Source organism: Meriones unguiculatus (genome assembly GCF_030254825.1).
Source record: "Meriones unguiculatus strain TT.TT164.6M chromosome 13 unlocalized genomic scaffold, Bangor_MerUng_6.1 Chr13_unordered_Scaffold_40, whole genome shotgun sequence".
NCBI classification, from domain to species: Eukaryota; Metazoa; Chordata; class Mammalia; order Rodentia; family Muridae; genus Meriones; species Meriones unguiculatus.
Window position 1 is genome coordinate 2582441 of NW_026843649.1, and position 20139 is coordinate 2602579.

The 20139-nt window shown below is 38.0% G+C and overlaps 1 pseudogene; it reads left to right on the forward strand.

Moving 5' to 3' along the window:
• The first annotated feature begins 2577 nt into the window (after positions 1 to 2577).
• Positions 2578 to 3016, forward strand: LOC132651160 (single-stranded DNA-binding protein, mitochondrial-like; annotated as a pseudogene).
• The last annotated feature ends 17123 nt before the right edge of the window (positions 3017 to 20139 follow it).

Sequence of the window (20139 nt, forward strand, 5' to 3'; positions counted from 1 at the left end):
TGTGCGTTTTTCATGTTTCCGGAGACAGCTGTGCAAAGGCTTTATCATATTGGGTATATTCATAAGGTTGCTTTCCAGTATGTGTTCTTTTATGGCTTATGAGATTATTGTGGCGTGCAAAGGCTTTACCACACTCATTACATTCATAAGGTTTCTCTACATTGTGTGTTCTTTTATGGCTTATGAGATGACTGTTTTGTGCAAAGGCTTTACAACACTGGTTACATTTATAAGATTTCTCTCCAGTGTGTGTTCTTTTATGGCTTAAGAGAGTACTGTTTTCTGCAAAGGCTTTGCCACACTGGTTACATTTGTAAGGCTTCTCTCCAGTGTGTGTTCTTTCATAGCTTATGAGATGACTGTTTTTTGCAAAAGCTTTACCACACTGGTTACACTCATAAGGTTTCTCTCCAGTATGTGTTCTTTTATGCCTTATGAGCTGACTGTTTTTTGTAAAGGCTTTACCCCATTGATTACATTTGTAAGGCTTCTCTCCAGTGTGTGTTCTTTCATGGCTTATGAGAACAGTGGTATGGTGGAAGGATTTACCACATAGAGTGCGTTTAAAAGGTTTCTCTCCAGTACAATTGCTTTCATGCCTGCAAAGATAATTGGCACATGTGAAATATTGACCACAGTCATTTGATTACACTAATAAATATATTTATCTATGTGAATCAATTTTATAATTTGGTATAATGATAAAAAGAATAATCAAATCTTAAACTTTTATCATTTTATTTACATTCATGGCATTCCCCTTCATTATGGGTATTTTTGAAGATCTCTGTGATGGTAAGAGCATTTATTATGTGGTTCACTTTAATAGCATCATTTTTCTATAAGAGGTTTTCTCATGTATATGAAGAGTATTGTAAGAATTCAGAGTTTTACCAAAGCAATCCCATTCACAAATTTTTGTACGGTATGAATGACACTTCATTTACAAAGTGAGCCAGGACAAGCAGAAGAAGTTCCAAATTTCTAGCATTCATAGGTATTTTCAGCAGTATGATTTTGCTAATGAATTCTCAGTGAAGTTGCAAAACCAATTAACTGTTACCTTTTATCACATTCAGAAAATCTACTCAAAGTGGGGACTTTTACAAAATTAATTATTCTTGGAGAAACATAGTTACACTGCTTCTTTCAATATCTCTATGCTCATGTGTCTTATAAACATTGTGACATATGATATACCAATTTAAATTACAAGAATAATAAAAGATTTCCACATTGAATTAACACGTTTTTTTTTTTTTTTTGTTCATCATAGACATGTCATATAGGGATTAAGGTTTCTCCACAATTTTATTATTGACTCTCAGAAGCTGCTCCTTTCACTAAACTTTACAGTGTTACTACATGAATATGTGTAACACTGGTTGTACTATGAAATATCTGCTCATTAGAAGGTTTTGAAACATACTGATCACCTATTCAATGTGTATACCTCTTACAATATCTGAGTAGATAGAATGAGACTAAACAGATTGGCAGTTTAACTCAGTAGCTGTAATGTCTATATGATTTCAATGGTATTTTCTGTTACAACATTATTTTATTTTCTTCTATCTTAGGGGAGTACCTTGCAAACACAAATCAGATACCTGACATTGAGGTACGTGGAATTATGAGATTTTAATGATCATCAGTACACTTAAAGCAGTGCTCTTTTTACACTGTTGCTTTTCTTTAAAACCTCCTGGACACAGCCAGGTGTGCTGGTACATTCCTTTAATCCCAGCATTTGTGGAGGCAGAAGCAGGCAGATCTGTGTGATTTTGAGATCACATTGTTCTAACAAGCAAGTCTAAGTCAAGCCACAGCTACACAGAATAAAAAAACTATTTCAAAAACAGAAAATAAAAAGCAGCCAACAAACAAACAAACAAAAAAAAAACAAACTTCCAGGACACATTAAAATTTCTTAAGATTCATATCTATATCAGTGTGCACATAAAGTTACCTTTTATTACTTGTAGAACTGTGAAAATGTTCTTCAATGGTATGGTCTTCCAAATTGTATCCTAAAATAGAGTACCAGAAAATATATATGACTGGAAATATCATATTATTATTAAAGCAAAACTTAAATCACTATCTTCTATGACCCTTAGAACCATGCCTGATTTAGTCACCTCATTCCTCCTCATTCTCAATTGGAATCATAGAAAAGGATAAATAACAAAGTAAGACTTGTCTCCTTATTTTAAAAGTGAAAGAAAATTTGCTGTCTTACCTATAGCAGTGAGGTTTTTACAGGTCTCTAGCATCACATCATTGTAGAGTTGTTTCTGTGATGGTTCCAGCAAAGCCCACTCTTCTTGGCTGAATTTCACATGCACATCATTGAAGGTCACTGAATCCTAAAATATGCCATGCATTTGTACAACAGAAAGAGTAGCAACAATATTAATTTATACTTCATTGGCAATAGAATCATATAATTCTAGTGCTGCTTCCATTTATTTTCTGACACAGAAGTGCTAGTGTTAGATAGTTGGGTGTTGTGCATGAGGTGAACAAGAGGAGAAGAAAAAGCTTAAAGGTTAGATTGTAAGGAAAACCAAAGGCATGCTTTGGAAACCTTTGTTAAAGGTGTTTCATTAGTTTGTAAGGCATGAATATGAATTAGACATTAGTTGGGTTCTTGAGTAATGTATGAATCATCTTTAGTTACTTGGGCAAGTAGGTCAGGACCCTGTCATGAGACAGGTAGAAGGAAAAAACACAGTCATCATATTTTATCTAGCAACAAATGAGATGTGGCTATCAGGTGACAGTGAACAGATGGGTGGTGTCAGTCAAAAGACAACATGGCACTGGATATCATGTTTTGACCAGGGATCAGAGATGTGGCATACCAGTATATGAAAATGGGGGCTCATATATTTGTGGAGGGGAAATTGTACTACAGTGAATAGATGGATAAAAATAATGTGAGTGGCAAGCAACAATAATCATAGCTGATAACATCATATTTCTGAGTTCCCAGACAAAAGAAAAGGCATAGAACACATGATTATTCTTTGATCATTGTTTTGTATATTTTCCTTTTTAAATCATGTATAGGCTATAGTTTAAAATAAAGATTAAAACTTTTCTATTAAAAAATAAGTGTGAATGTTATCACTAAGTCATTTTAGAATAAAACGGAATAAAAAAGTTTAACTGTGCCATATCTGAATAGGATAGAGGTTTGGAATACTCATGGCAATTAATGTGGACAAAGACAAACAGAGAGAAGAGAGCAAAATAGAAAGAGAGAGACAGAGACACACAGAGAGAAATTAACAGATGAACAGTACTAAGTACACATCAGAGAAATATGAACAGTTACTAACTACAAAAAAAAAATGATGGACAAGCTGGGTATATTCTGTCATGCCTTTAATTCCATCACTCAGGAGGCAGACACAGGTATATATTTTTTAATTGGATGCCAGCATGATCTATACAAAGAGTTCTAGGACAGCCAGACCTATATAGTAAGACAGAGTCACCCCTTTAAATCAATAAAACAAACATAAAACATGGAAAGAACTGAGAGGTGTTTACTGAAGCTTCTACAAGGAATTATACATTCACTCCAGTTGTGTATTCAATTTTCAGAAATCTACAATGCCCTAGCTTAAACTGTAACTTTAATAAGATCTTACTAAAAGGAATGCATGTTTAAATAGCTAAAAATAGAAAGATGAAAATATTAGCAATGTAAATGATGATATATGTAAGCAACATAAGGCAGGAGAGATGGCTCAGCAGTGAGGAGCTCTTGCTGCTCTTGCAAATAATTGGTCTGAAATGTCAGTGTTTAACTGGGACCCACTATTATCAATTGCTATAAGTTCATAAGTTCTGAACACATCTTTGGACTACTGTGACGATCAGGCACACAAGAGGTTCATATTCATGACTTCAATCAAAATACTCATATTCAGTAAAAATTAAAAACAGATTCCAGATGGTAGGGCTGATTGCATACTGATCAGTGGGGTAACAGAGACTGCACAGTGACAAATAGTTGGAACAGTTGGTCCCTAAACAACATTGACTGTGTTTACCAGGTGATAAGAAACCCAATGATGAGAAAAACAATTGGGTTCAACCTCAGAGCACCCAGCTAATCCCTGGAAAATTTCCTGGGCTGTTTTGGCAGGAATAAAGTTTTCAAGAAAATAGACCCAAGAAGTGTGTCCTGATCACCTTCCCAGGCTGAACTGTGTGCCCCAGAGCACAAGAGACTGGGAGTCTCACTCTCAAGAAAAACCCACAGGGAAGGAAGCAAGTGGGACTGACTGAATGTCATCCAGTCTATCCATGGAAAAGGTCCTGTAGACTTGCAGGTGCACAGCAGCCAGCCCTGAGTGGGACTTCAGCCGCCAGACCCACGTAACCAACTCTCCATCACAGACAGAACTGTGTGCCCCAGGGAACTAAAGGATGGGTTTCCCTGTAGAAAGAAAACCCCACAGGGAGGGAAACAGCAGGTCCCAGCTTAGAGCACTCAGCTGACCCTCCCACCACCACTACCACCACCACTACCACGACCACATATGGGAATATTATCGGAAAAATTTTCCAGGTTCCTGTCCAGTCACCAGCTTGGAGCCACCATTCGCAAGCAAGTGCCTATGCACTCTACACCCCCCAACAGTACAGACTGGATCTTTCTGTTGGGAGAAAACACAAAGGTGGGGGAAATATCTGGCCCTACTTTAGGACACCTAGCTCCAGAAAAGTTTCTGGTTATCTACAGGCTCCAGACTCTAGCCTCCTGCTGTACACATGAGAGTGGTGCTCACCTGCCACTGATTACCACCTGGGTACTGGGGCACAGAGCTCCAAAATCAGACCTACAGAAGCCTGGGTTCCCTGAGAACAACCCCCAGATACTGCTCCAAGGGACAACCAGTTATCCCTAACTAAACTGACCAAACCATGGGGTACCCAGATTACAGCTTCAGCTCACTAAATTTACAGCAAGAACCCCAGCATCAGGGCAGCTGTCTCCAGGATTTCTCTGGGTGAGAAGAGAGCCCCCTTGACTAACATGGAAAATTTCCACTAACGTCTGTATGCCTAAGGTGAGCTGTGACAATTCCTGAAAAACACCTGTCATTCAGTGACCGTACCCCAAAAGCTAAGGAAGCCTCCTTTGAAAAAATTTTCTTCCTACCAAAGGGATTCTCCTTCTCCCCAGCACAGGATTCTAGGAACCACCAGAAACTAACACCCAACACCTAAGATAGCCAAATGGATAGAGGCCAGCATAAAAGCTCAACCAACAAAAGACAGAGCAAAATGGCATCTCCAGAACCCAGTTATCCAGGAGCAAGCAGCCCTGGATACCGCAGCATAAAAAACAATTTCAGGCCAATTTCCCTTATGAACATTGATGCAAAAATACTCAACAAAATACTTTGCAAACCCAATAAAAGAACACATCAAAGATATCATCCACTACAACCAAGGAGGCTTCATGGCAGGTATGCAGGGGTGGTTCAATATACAAAAATCCATTGATATGAACCACCATATTAACAAATTGAAAGAAAAATAAACACATGATAATCTCCTTAGTTGCTGAAAAAGCATTTGAAAAAATCCAGCATCCATTCATGTTTAAAGTATTGGAGAGATCAGGGATAAAGGGCACATACCTAAACATAGTAAAGGCAATATACAACAAGCCTATAGCCAACATCAAGCTAAATGGAGAGAAAATTAAAGCAGTCCCACTGAACTCAGGGACAAGGCAAGGCTGTCCACTCTCTCCATATCTCTTCAACATAGTTCTTGAAGTCTTTACTAGAGCAATAAGACAATTAAAGGAGATCAAAAGAATACAAATTGGAAAGGGAGAAGTCAAAGTATCAATATTTGCAGATGATATGATAGTATACCTGAATAACTCCAAAACTTCTACTAGGGAACTTCTACAGATGATAAACAGCATCAGTAAAGTGGCTGGATACAAAATTAATTCATAAAAAATTTAGCCCTCCTGTATACATAAGATAAAAGGGCTGAGAAAGAAATTAGGGAAACAACACCCTTCGCAATAGCCTCAAAGGACATAAAGTACTTTGGTGTGACCATAATCAATTAAGTCAAAGACTTGTATGAAAAAACTTCAAGTCTCTGAAGAAAGATTAGAAGAAGATATCAGAATATGGAACTATCTGATACTCATGGCTTGGCAGAGTTAACATAGTAAAAATGGACATCTTACCAAAAACAATCTACAGATTCAATGCAATTTCCATCAAAATACCAACAGAATACTTTACAGACCTTGATAGAAGAGTTCTCAACTTCATATGCGATGCAATGAAAGCAGTCCTAAGAGGAGTTTGAATAGCAACAAAGGCCATCATAAGCTATTGGAGACATCTCATACAAGCAACTTAATGGTATACCTGAAAGACCTAGGAAAAAAGAAGCAGACACACCCAGCAAGAGTAGACCACTAGGAAAAACCAAACTCAGGGCTGATATCAATAAATTAGAAACAAAGATAATAATTCAAAGAATCAACGAAACCAAGAGCTAGTTCTTTGAGAAAATAAAAAACACAAATTCTTAGCCAAACTAAGTAAATGGTAGAAAGATACTATCCAAACCAACAAAGTCTGAAAGAAAAAGATATAATAGACACTGAGAAAATCCAAAGAACCATTACCTTTTATGTCAAAAGAATATATGCCCCAAAATTTGAAAATCTAAATGAAATATACAATTCTATTTAAAATCCACTTAGCAAAGTTGAATCAACATCAGGTAAAGATATTAAATAGTCTTATAGTAAATAAGGCAATAGAGGCATCCATCAAAATACTCCCAACCAAAAAAAAAGCCAAGGGCCAGATGATTTCAGAGCAGAATTCTACAAGACCTTCAAAGAAGAGTGAATACTGATATTCTCCAAATTATTTCATAAAATAGAAATGGATGCAACATGACCAAATTCCTTTGGTGAGACCACAGTCAACTTGATAAATCCTCAAAGATCCCCAAAAAGAAAGAGAACTTCAGACCAATCTCTTTTATGAACAATGATGTAAAGATACTCAATAAAATACTTGCAAACCAAATCCAAGAACATATCAAAGGTATCATCCACCATGACCAAGTAGGCTTCATCCCAGGCATGCGAGGGTGGTTAAGTATATGGAATCCATCAATGTAATCCACTGTATAAACAAATTGAAAAAAGCCATTTTGTTAGATGCTGAAAAAGCATTTGACAATATCCAACAGTTATTCTTGTTTAAAGTCTTGGAGAGACCAGGGACAAAGGCACATATCTAAAAAGAGTAAAGATAGTATACAGAAAATATACAGAATATATAGAATAGTATATAGCTAACATCAAACTAAATGAAAAGATTGTTAAGTCAATTCCACTGGACTTGGGGAAAAGACAAGGCTACACACTCTCTCCAAATCTCTTCAATACAGTACTCAAAGTCCTATCTAGGGCAATAAGACAACTAAAGGAGATTAAGGGGATACAAAGTGATAAGGAAGAAGTCAAAGTATCTCTATTCACAGATGATATGACAGTATACAAAAATGACCCCCAAAATTCTACTGTAGGGAACCTCAAAAAAATACACTCCTGGATGCCAAAGACAAATGGACTGAAAAAAAAATAGGAAAATAACACCCTTCACAATAGGCAGTAAAAAAAATGTATTTTGGTGTTATCCTCAACAAGCCAGTAAAAAGCCTATATGAACAACAACAACAACAAAACCAAAAACTTCAAGCCTCTGAAGAAAGAAATTGAAAAAGAAACCAGAAGATAGAAATATCTCTCGTGCTCATGGATCAGTAGGACCAACATAGTAAAAATTGCCATCGTAACAAAACAATCTACAGATTCAATGATATTCCCATCAAAATATCAACACAATTCATTAAAGAACTTGAAAGAACAATTCTCAGCTTCATATGGAAAAATAAAAAAGCCAGAATAGCTAAAACAATCCTGTACAATAGGAGATCTTCAGGAGGTATCACCATTCTTCATCTCAAGCTCTATTATAAATCAATAGTAATAAAAACTGCATGGTACTATAATAAAAACAATTAGTGGATCAATGGAATTGAAGTGAAGACACATAAATAAACCCACACACCTATGGCCACTTGATTTTTGACAAAGAAGCCAAAACCATGCAATGGAAAAAGGACAGCATCTTCAACAAACAGTGCTGGTCTAACCTGAAGTTTACATGTTGAAAAATGAAAATAGATCCATATTTATCACCCTGCACTAAACTGCAGTCCAAGTTGTTCAAAGACCTCAACATAAAACCAGATACACTAAATCTGTTAGAAAAAAAAGTGGGAAAGATCCTCGATCTCATTCGCATAGAAGGTAACTTCCTCAACAGAACACCAAGAACACTGGCTCTAAGATCAAGAATTAATGAATAGGATCTCATGAAACAAAAAGCTTCTATGAAGCAAAGAACTCTGTCAATAGAACAAAATGACCGCCTACCGACTGACAAAAGATCTTCACCAACCCTTCATACAACTGAAAGAGCTAATAAACAATATATATAAAGAGCTGAAGAAATTAAACTCCAATAATCCAAATAATCCAATTTAAAACTGGGGTACAGAACTATACAAAGATTTCTCCACAGAGGAATATCAAATGGTGGACATTAAATGCTCAATATCTGTAGTCATCATGGAAATGCAAATGGCATTCCATCTTAAACCCATCATGGCTAAGGTCAAAACCTGAAGTGACAGCAAGTTAGTGAGAATGTGAAGAAAGGAACACTCCTCCATTGCTGTGGGAGTGAAAACTTATACAACCGCTTTAGAAATCAATCTGATACTTTCTCAGACAATTAGAAATAGTGTTACTTCAAGACCCAGCTATACCATTTCTGGGCATATATCAAAAAGATGCTCCACCATTCAACAAAGATATTTGCTCAACTGTGTTCATAACATCTATATTCATAATAGCCATAATAGGGAAACAAACTATATGTCTCTCAACCAAACCATTGTTTTACAGAAATTGTGGTACATTTACACAATGGAATGCACCTCGGGTATTAAAAAAAAAAGGAAACTATAAAATATTCAGGCAAGTAGATGGAACTAGAAATGATCATCCTAAGTGAGTTATTCCAAAACCAGAAAGACATGCATGGTATATACTCATTTGTAAATGGATAATGGTCATAATATAGGATAAACATACTACAATTTATAGACCTAAAGGAGCTAAATAAAAAGGAGGACCCTATGGAGGATGCTTAATTCTTATGCAAAAGTGCATATAAAATCGACACCAGAAGTGACTGAGGAGAGGGAAGAGGATGAGAGCCTAACATACATATCCTCCAAAAGACGCCCAGCAGGGGTTCGAAACAGATGCTAAGATTCACAGCCAAACTTTGGGTAGAGCACAGGGAATCATAGGAAAGAGTGAGAGGATAGAATGTAGAAAGACCCAGAGCTGGCAGGACCTCCATAAGAAGACCAACAAGGACAACAAATCTGGGCCCATGGGGACTTGCAGAGATTGATGGACCCACCAAAGACCATTCATGAAGAGGAAACAGACCCCTGCTCAGATGTAGCTGATAGGCAGCTCAGTCTCCATGTTTGATCCATAGTAAGGGGAGAAGGTGCTGGCTTTGACATGGACTCTGTTGTGTGCTATTTGATCATTTCCCCGTGGTGGAGGGGCATTGCTATGCCACAGAGGAAGAGGATGCAGGAAGTCCTAGTGAGACTTGATAGGCTGGTTTCAGATGGTAGGAGAGGAGGGTTCCCTGTATCTGAGATATAGGAAATGGGATAAGGAGGAAAAAAATGGAGGGTGAGACAAGGAAGAGTCAAGGGAGAAGATTACAATTGGGATGTTAAGTGGATAAATTATTTTTTTAATTTAATTAAGTTATTTATTACAATGTGTTCACTTTGTATCCTTGCCATAGCCCCCTCCCTCATCTCCTGCCAGTCCCACCCACCCTCCTTCTTCTGCTCCTATGCCCTTTCTCTAGTCTCCTAATTGGGGAGGGATTCCTTCCCTTCTAGATTATCAGGTCTCATCAGACCTCATCAAGGTCATCCTCTGTGGCCTTGCAAGGTTGCACCACCCAGGAGGAGGTGATCAAAGACTCAAGTTCATGTCAGAGAATAAATAAAAAAAAAAAAAACAATTTAAATTAAAAATAAACTAAATGTGAATAAAACAAACAAAATTAAAATAAAACAAATACAACTGGTAAGAAGAGCGTCACACACCTACAATTCAATGACTTGGAAAGCTCAGATAGTGTTAGTGTCATAAATAAAGGGCATCCTAAGAAATTAAATATACTCCCTGCCAAATTTCAAATGCAAGATGTTGATGAAGATCAACACAATAACCTATGCTTACATATACAAAACAAAAGAAAATAAATACCTAAAACTCTATATTCCATGCTCAGCAGCCAATGATGGTGATGTTGATGCCAGGCATGTTGGCCTAGATTTAAGCCCAACACTTGACTTGAGTTAGAGCTGTTAAGTTCAAAACCAGCCTGGTCTACATACAAACTTTCAGGAAACATCCAGGAACTCTGGGACATTATGATATCACAAAACATACTAATAATCAGATTAGAAGAAGAAGGATGAGATCAAAGTTCCAGAAGATATTTTCAACAAAATCATACAAGAAAAATTTCTTAACCTAAAGAAGATGTCTATGAAGGCACAAGAAGCATAAAAACACCAAAGAGACTGGACCAGAAAAGAAAGTCATCTTAGCACAGAATAATCAAAATACAAAACATGCAGAACAAAGAAAGAATATAAAAAGCTGCAACTGAAAACAAAAACAAAAACAAACCAAACTAACCAACCAGACAAACCAAACCAAACCAAACAAAACAAAAAATAACCCACAAAAACCAACCAAAAAAAAAAGAGGCAGATCTATTGGAATTAATCCTGTATTCTCAGTAAAAATGCTAGAAGTTGAACAGCTTAGACAGAGTGCTTCTGACTCTAAAAAACTACAGAAGCCAAGACAAATTACTAACCATGCCCAGAAAGTTTCAATCAGCAAATGAAGAAAAATAAGATGTTTCATGATAAGGTCAAATTTAAAGAATATGTATCTATAAATATAGCCCAACACAGGGTGCTAAAACCACCACCACCACCACCACCAAAATACCAGGATTTACAATCACTGTTTGTTGATATCTCTTAATACCATTGACCCAAATTCACCAATAAAAAGACACAGGCTCACAAAAATGGATGATAAAACAAAATCCACCCTTCTTCTAAATACATCAAACACAGCTTCACATCAAGATAGACATTATCTCAAGGTAAAGGGTTGGAAAAGATATTCCAAATAAATGAATTAGAATATCAAGCTTGTAAAGCAATTTTAATATCTAACAAAACAGACTTCAAAATCAACTAATTAAAAGATGGCAAAAGACATGACATATTAAAAAAACATCCAGCAATATAACATTTCAATACTTAACATCAATGCCCCTAACCTAAGAGCACCCAAGTTATAAAAGAAACACTTCTGCAGCTGGCATCACATCCTGGCCCTCATCAACCGATAGGAGAAGACTTCAATATATCACTCTCACCAATGGACAGGTCCTCCTGACCAAACTGAACAGAGAAATGGTCCAGATAACTGACATCAAAACACTACCCAAATGATGTTTACAGAACATCCACCCAAACAAAAAGATTGTTCTCTCTTCTCAGCAACACATATATTGTTCTCCATAATTGATGATATACTTGAACTGTGGAAGTCTCAAAAGATATAAGAAACTTTCAATAACCTCCTGCATCCTATCAGACCACTAAGGTTTAAAGCAGCACATCACCAATAACAAAAACAATAGAAAGCTTACAAACTCATAAAAATTGAACAACACTCTATTAAATAAAAATTGGATCAAAACTGAAATAAAGAAATTAAAGACTTTCTAAAAGTCGATGAAATGAATACATAAGATATCAAAAGTCATAGTACACAACGGAATTGTTGACCAGAAGACAGTTCATACCACTAAGTACATTCAGAAAAAATAATCAGAAAGATCTCTTAGTAGCAACTTAACAGCACACCTAAATACTCTAGAAAAAAAATGAAGTAAACAAAACTAAAAGGAGTAGACAGTGAGAAATTACTGAACTATGTCTTCACTGGTAAAACCAAATGTTACCACAGGAAAAGAAAGGAGGATCCTAACAAAATTGATAATGATTAGATTTTAATAGTGGAGATCTCCTGAATAAGCAGAGGTAACTTTTCATCAGACAGTGTGGTCATTCACTCCAAACTAACTTAATAAAGACTGAAGTTTTTTTTCTTAAATAAAAAAGATACTTTTGTTGTTTCATATTAAAAACAGTTAAGAGCTTTAAAAAGTTTTAAGTAAATTCTAAGGTATAAATTTTTTGAGTTGGAATAATTTGGAGTGACTATAACATATCTGAGCAGCATGGTGATAGACCATGCATTTAATCCCAGAAGAGACAAGCAGTTCTATATTAATTAGTTGTTTTCTAAATTCAGGAGTTACAATGACAGGGTGTTGGTGGTTCATAGCCTTAATCCCAGCATTTGGGAGGCACGTGCCTTTTCATACCACCTGGGAGGCAGAGGCAGGCACACAGGATTTACACTGATTTTATTTAAAAGCTGCTTGTAAAAGGCAGGCTGAAAATCAAAGTGAATATCCTTTATTATCTAGAAATAAATACACTTTAAGGTATATTTGGAAACTTTCAAAGATTTTTTTAACTTTAATTGAGATATTATACTTTTTCTATTTCGAAAAAAACATTTTGCTCTATAAAAGATATAACATGCCTAAAAAGCTACAACCCTCACCCCAGAATTAGGGATGGGGCAGGGTTTTGATTTAATCTTTTCAGGAGAATAAAATCATCCAACTAAAGAATATGGAGACCACTGGACACATGAAACTTCTGAAGAAAATGACAGATCACCAAAAAAAATGTGAAAAGAGAAGGAGTAAACTGGCCAACTGGTATCACTCACCTTCATGTTATCTCTTCTGTCTTCTACAGATATAAGTGCAAATTGTCTTTATGTGATTGCTAAAGAACAATCCAAAATCTCTATCTCATATCAGAAAAGCCACCTGGTAAGAAACAGAGGAAAACAGAAAAATAAGGGATGATTCCATTGCCATGAATCTCATAATCTTCTGGCATGATGTGACTTTTGTACTTACTACAAACTTCAATAATCAAGAATGTGTACAGTGTTTGTGAAAGAATAAGGGGGTGAGAAAAAAAAAGCCCCAAAAATAAGCCTAAAATATAGCCAAGCTAACATGAAAAGACATAAGTAACTCCTAGCATGAAAAATTGGCATGGAACCAGAGATACCTTTGATTTTCTAATTAATACAAATTAAATAAACACAGATTTCACAACTGCTACAAAACAAACTCAAAGTGACACCTAAACAGTTATATTTTCCTGACCCTCCAGCTACTACTAACCTCCTTTACAGAGAGTCCTTTTGCTTTAGAAGTCTCTTAAAAAATGGAGGTGATCATAAGCTGGGCTATGGCTTGCAGTCCCTCATGTCCCCTTGTGGGTTCAGGCACAGCCCAACCCTTGCAGACACTCACACACAAAAAATGATGGAGAATAATTTAGTTTCTGTTTCCTTCTGCATGATTTATGTCACAATATGTGGAATCTTTCCTATCCTCTTATTTAAAACCAGGCACACCTGACAAAATTCTGCATCTCAGAAATTCCTTTTGTACCCTGGAATTGAATTTCCCTAAATCATGCCATTGTGACTGGTGGTAGTTGAAAGGTTAAAAAAATGTAATCAAGTATTGCTGAAAGATGACCACCACCCCTCTTTTCTTCCAGGTTCAAAACGAGTTGTAAAATTTGTTATGCAAATCTCTATGTGGAATACAACATTAATCATTTCTAGAAATGAGACCTTCAGTTTTCCAATCTGTCCACTGCAAAACTTATGCTTGCGTGTGTACACTAGATAGTGATATTATAAGCACCACAATTTTCTACTGCCCAGGCGGCAAAGTCCTCACTTCTCTGGACAATCAACACTCAGGAAGGGTCAGAGGCCAAGGGTCTCTGTCAAGATCACCACATGGAGACCAACAGAACCACAGCCTGAACCACAGTCCATCTCATTCAAAGCAGATCAGGCTGTGATAGCTCAGGAGCCTGCTATTCCTGGCCTGGGGACAATGGCCCCACACTCAGCATGACATGGCCTCTGGTCTCACTCACAGCTCTTTAGAGCTATATCAGAGGAAAATCCCAAAACAAACCCATAAATTACCTCTCATTATTGCTCCTGACTGCTAGGCCTACCCAGAATCCCTCATTAGCTTGAACAATACAGCTGAGTCTTAGGACAGTAGTAGCTCCTCTACCAGTGGATCAAAGATCAAATGATGCTGATAGCAGAGGCATTCTAGCTTTGCCCTAACCCCTATGGGCACACAGAATGCTAATGTTGTTATAAAAGAATGAAAATTCCAATTATTCTATTTTAAAACCTTCCAGTGAAGAGAGGCAGAGAAAGCACCCATCTGGCCATCCTACTCACCTCAACTCCAAGAGTAAAAAGCCCCAAAAGCTCACCAGTTCAGATGACAGATCAGGGGAGATAGGCCAAAGGAACCCAAGGCCAAAGGCTTTCTAGCTCAAAGCTCAAAAAGCCCAAAATCTACTATGTTAAAACTCCTTCCACTTTTACACTCTTTCTTAAATACATTTCAGCTGAAAGTTCCACTTACTCTTTAATCCCTGTCAGCTGGCTTCTTGCTTTGCCTCTCGATCTAGGGTTAACATTATTAAATCCTGTGCACAGAGAGCTTTTGAATTAAAGGTATGTTCCAGGGCTGACGGAACCATACCATAATCACCTCTTTAGAATAAACAGAAAGTTGTTGGAATTAAGGTTTGTGTTAGGGCTCAACCATACCAAACAAAGCACAGGTTTTTACTGTTCACAATCTATGGGATCACACTGGGATCAAATATCCTGCAACATCCTCATCTTGGAAATGTTTTAAAATACAATCTTCTACTTTCCCAGGGCACCTGCTCATCTTCCAAGATACAGGTCATTTATGTTGCACATTCCATTACATGATCAGTGTCCAACGCAGTCATCTCTACCTCATATTTGGGAAGTCCTTCAGCCAAACTTTAGTCAAAGCCAAATAGTAACAACCATTAAAGAAACAAATGGCCATGAATTTGAAAGAAAGGAGTAGGTAATGAGAGCTCAATGAAAATGAGAAATAAAACAAAAAGGATATGGCTGTACCTAGGAATGTTGGAATAGAAAGTTTATTATAGATATATGAGAGAACATAGTCAGACACAGGAACATCTGGGACAGTCTAGGATTGACATGAACTTGAGCCATGTGAGAGGAGAAGAGAGCCAGATGAAAAGGGTGGGAAGGTAAATGATAAATGAAAAAGACCAGGTAACCAAAATGGTTGGAATACATAAGGAATGAGAGCTGGGAGGAGGGCAGCTCAACTTCTGAGGTAGAGATCTGTGTATGACACCCATACCTTGTAACAGGAAAAGATTGAGGGATGCTGGGAGAACCTGACAGCCAGGTCTGCTTTGATTGTTAAGTAGCCTCCTTAAAGATTCATCCCAGCATTTGAGACGTAAGAGCAGAGAGGAATGAAAAGGTTGAAATGATTTCATTATAACCTTAAAATTATTTTTAAAAGTTGAAAATGGCCTTATGGTCCAATATTCTTCAGAGACTTTGAATATGTATTAGAGAACACCAAGTATTACTCACAACTTCTTTTCTCAGGTTGTGCATTTTCAAATGTGGGGAGGGGAAACATCCCTGTTAGTCACTACCACAGCAGTTTATCCAGAACTTCTGTTTTGTTTGAACTCATGCAACTATAGAAATTTGCTTCCCAGAAACAAGCTCAGCAACTAATCCATATTCTTGATTCCCTTTGTGTATGACTCCCCCCAAATGTACAGTTTTCACTTTTATTGACCATCTAAAATTGATTACATGACTCATTACCATCTTCCCTTCTCCCCCTCCCTTTCTGTGTTGTGACTACACCAGCTTCAAAGTAGGTTAGTGAACTCAATTCTTACACAGGTCCCTCTTTATTTGTAATTGCCCACCTCTAAAAATTTAGGGTCTTCAGAGGACATTAATTCACTGTTCTATTTTACTTCACACTCACTAGTCAGGGCCCACCTAAAAAGAGCTGCAGGACTATGTTCTAGGCACTAGGCAGTAGGGGCAGCATTCAGTGTTCCAATAAAGTGTAAACTACATAGCATGTGAAAGGCTGATCTACAGGAGACATTGCTTTAACAAAAACAAATATCAAAGCACTAGGGGAAAAGGAATGAAATTCTTAATGACTGGATTATCAAAGAATATTATCTAATAAGAGACTAGAGCAGTAATGCATCAACAAAATAAAATTTAATAATACCAACAACTGACTTATTTATTTATTTATTTATTCATATATTTATTTATTGTGGATACAGTGTTCTGCATGCATCTACACTTGCATGCCAGAAAAGAGCACCATATCTCATTATAGATGTTGTAAGCCACCATGTGGTTGGTGGGAATTGAACTCCTGACCTCTGGAAGAGCAGCCAGTGCTCTTAAACTCAGAGTTGAAAAAAAAAACACATAGCATACTGACTTTGAAAAACACAGGCCATTCTCTTGTAGAGGGAAAGCCATTAATAAGATACTGTTTGATGTTATCCCTGTGTACAATATTAGCTGCTGAGACCTGTAACCTGACAGACACAGCTTAAGCCCATAGCCTGTGTCTCAAATTTGAACTGACAGAACTGTGTCAATGAGGATTGTACATATGGGCATAGGACAGTTCCTTAATTTGAAATTCAATATTTACTGGAGCAAGATACCTGACCCAAATTGTACACCCACCAATCTTGTCTGCTTTCATTTGCATTCATGAATTAATAAATACACATTGGGAATTTACAAATTAAAAAGACATAACCCTGACACATTTCTACACAATCCTGGTGAGCAAACATGTGTATCCCGGGATCCTAATCTCTAACAGGTCTGGTTAGCATACTGCGTATCTGTGGAGTGTTTTACAGGCAGTCTTCCCTCAGCTAAATTCTAACTGGTACCACTAGTTTCTCAGCGATAGTAAATCCTTTACATCATCAGTTCTACTCTTCTATATCACAGCTTAATATTTGAGTGCTCTCTGACACAGGACATATAATTTATAACCCCCACAAAATCCAAATGGATCTTTTAGAATGGAGAGACATCTTCAAAGGTCACCAGGAACTAGGCCTAAAAAAGGGCACTTAAATTTCACCAGAATTGTGACTCTATTATAAAGCCACCAGGAATTGGACCATGGGTCACCAATTCCAAATACAAGGTTGTAAGATTCCTTACCCAAGGAACAGCCTGAGGATAACAAGAATGGGAAGGTATCTTATCTCAAAGTGGGGCATTTGTGCTGAGAAGTCTACCAACTTTGTAGTAGAACCTTCAGTGACAAAGAAAATACCCAACATTCCTGAGGCATAGAGATAGCTCCCTCAATGTTAGTTATGTTAGCTAGCCAATCACTTTGTAAAAAGCTTGCCCTTGCTGAATGTCAACCAATCCTGTAACTATTAAACCAGAACTTCCTGGTCCTTCCTAAAACCCCAATCAAAACCCTGCCATGCACCTGCTCAGGGCTCTCTCTGATCCACTGTGTTTGTAAAAATGGAGAGACCCAGCATAAGCCCAAATAAAACTCTTTGCTCTTGCATATGTGGTCTGGCTCCTGATGATCTTTGGTCACCCTAAGATCTGGCCATAACATATGGGTTCTTATATTGGATCCCCAAGTCTCCCAAGCACCCCAGGCACATGGAGCTGAACAACAGCCAGTAAATGAGCACTCTGTCTGTATCTGTCTGTGTCTTTCTCGGTGTTTCTCTAGTTTGTTTTTTTGGGACTCAAGGCAAAATGTGTAATATGTGTCGTCAGAAAGGTTAGAGCTTATGCTCTGGACAGCTGTGGGCCACAGGGGGTCTGGAAGACTTTCCAGATCCCCCCAAAAGGGCACATCTGTAAAGGGAGTTGAGCACCGAGTTTTCTTTGATCTCTGGATCTTTGGACAAGGATAATGCAGGTAGCTCCTGCAGCAGAGATTCACTGATATCCTACTTTCCTTTTCCACTGCAGGAGTGGTGGGATCTGCTGTCTGGCTCTGTGTATTTTTCTGCTGCACAAGCAATGGGATCTAGTCTGTGTCTTGTTTAACTGTTTTGACTCTCGCTGTCATTTTTTGTCTCTGGGACTGACTGAGGACATGGGACAAAATCCTTCTATCCCCCTAGACCTGATTTTTTTCCCATTTCAGGAGGCTTGAGCCATGCTTCACAGTCTCCAGTGAGAGTGGCAAGAATGTGGCAAGGGATTGATACAGTATGTGGAGCTCAGGATTGGCACCTCTGCCAATGTTCTCTGGTCTCTGGTCTGGCAGATCTTATCCACTACTCTGGCCTCGGGTCTGGCAGAGTGTGTCCCCTGCTCTGGCCTCTGATCTGGCAGAAATTTGCTGCTGCTGTGGTCTCTGGTCTGGCAGAGTTTGGCTGGTGCTTTGGGCTCTGGTCTGGTAGACAGAGATCAACAAATATGTTGCTGCTCCATTCTCTGGTCTGGCTGAATGCAGGTCATCATTCCAAACTCGGGTGTAGTTGGATGGAGCCTGATTTGGGGGTAGGTCACCACTAATGGAATAGGATAGAGGGCCCATAGAGAGACAGGCCACTGTTCTGAGTTTTTGGTATTTTTTCTTCCATTCTCTTCGAGCGCATTATACCCAGTACATTTTTTTTCCTTTGTTGTACTTTTGTGATTTTGTTTGCTTGTGATGGTCTCAGTGGGCTGGTGATCAAACAGCTGTGCTCCATTGTGACTTTGCCTTCCCCATGCTCCCAACACTACAAGCTGGGGCACCTCTGGTCATCAGTGGAAACACATATTTCCACATATTTGGCGAGGAAGGCTCGGTTGGAGAGGGGTCTGTGTGCAGATAGTCTTTCTGGGCTTGACCTTGTTGCCTCCTTGCTATCTCTATGAGGAAGTTCGGTGACCTGAGGTTAGCTCTAGCTTGGAACAATGACCACCAAATAATGCTCTTAGTTGAAAGGTATTGTAGTTATTACTATTATTATTATTTGGTTAGGGTCCCCTGTAGCCCAGCCCAGCCTTAAACTAAAGAGCTATAAGATGACCTTGAATTTCTGATCCTTCTGCTCCACCTCGTATCAAGTGAGGTACACTCCCAATCCCACAAACTTCTTTTTTTTAGCCATAGGTGGCTTCAACAAGGAAGTGAACCAAACTCAAATAGGGAAGGCTTGGCTCCACTGAGTTCCTGGGTCTGAGCCTGTGTACTGGCACTGTACACAGAATACCCACCTGAGCATCTTGATATGTCACTTATTATCATGGCTGTACTTATGAGATTGTCACCTGAGAATGAAAACAATTCTTTTTTAGTTAAGGTCTCATACTGGCAACTAAAAGAATTTTATTAGAAAATCTTAGAAAGCACATGTATGATTGTGGTTTGAATGGGTGGGGAACCTCTGTCAATGTGCTCCCCAAAGTGCTAAAGGTCGTAAGCATGGGGAATGGGGAGGAGTAGATGAGGAATTCACCATGTCTGAGTATCTACCCCTACCCCCCAGAAAATGAGTTGCTTTAATTAATCACCAATGCAAGAAAAAAAATAGCTAGAATGCATTTGAGGTTCAAGGTTTAGAAGTGAGGCTGCAGGGGTCCTTTTGGCAATGCTTTGAAGAACTGCATCCATTCAAGTGCAATGTTTGTAAATTCACACTGAGCAAGGAAGGCAGGGAAGGGAAGGGGAGGGAGGAGAATAAAAAGGAGGACAGGGGAGAAACATGTTCAAACTTTTCCTGTCAAGAAAACGAAAAGAAAATAAAATCTTAATGAAGTCCCACTTTTTGTATGTGTGCCCAAGAATTTTTTTATCATTATTTATTTAATTA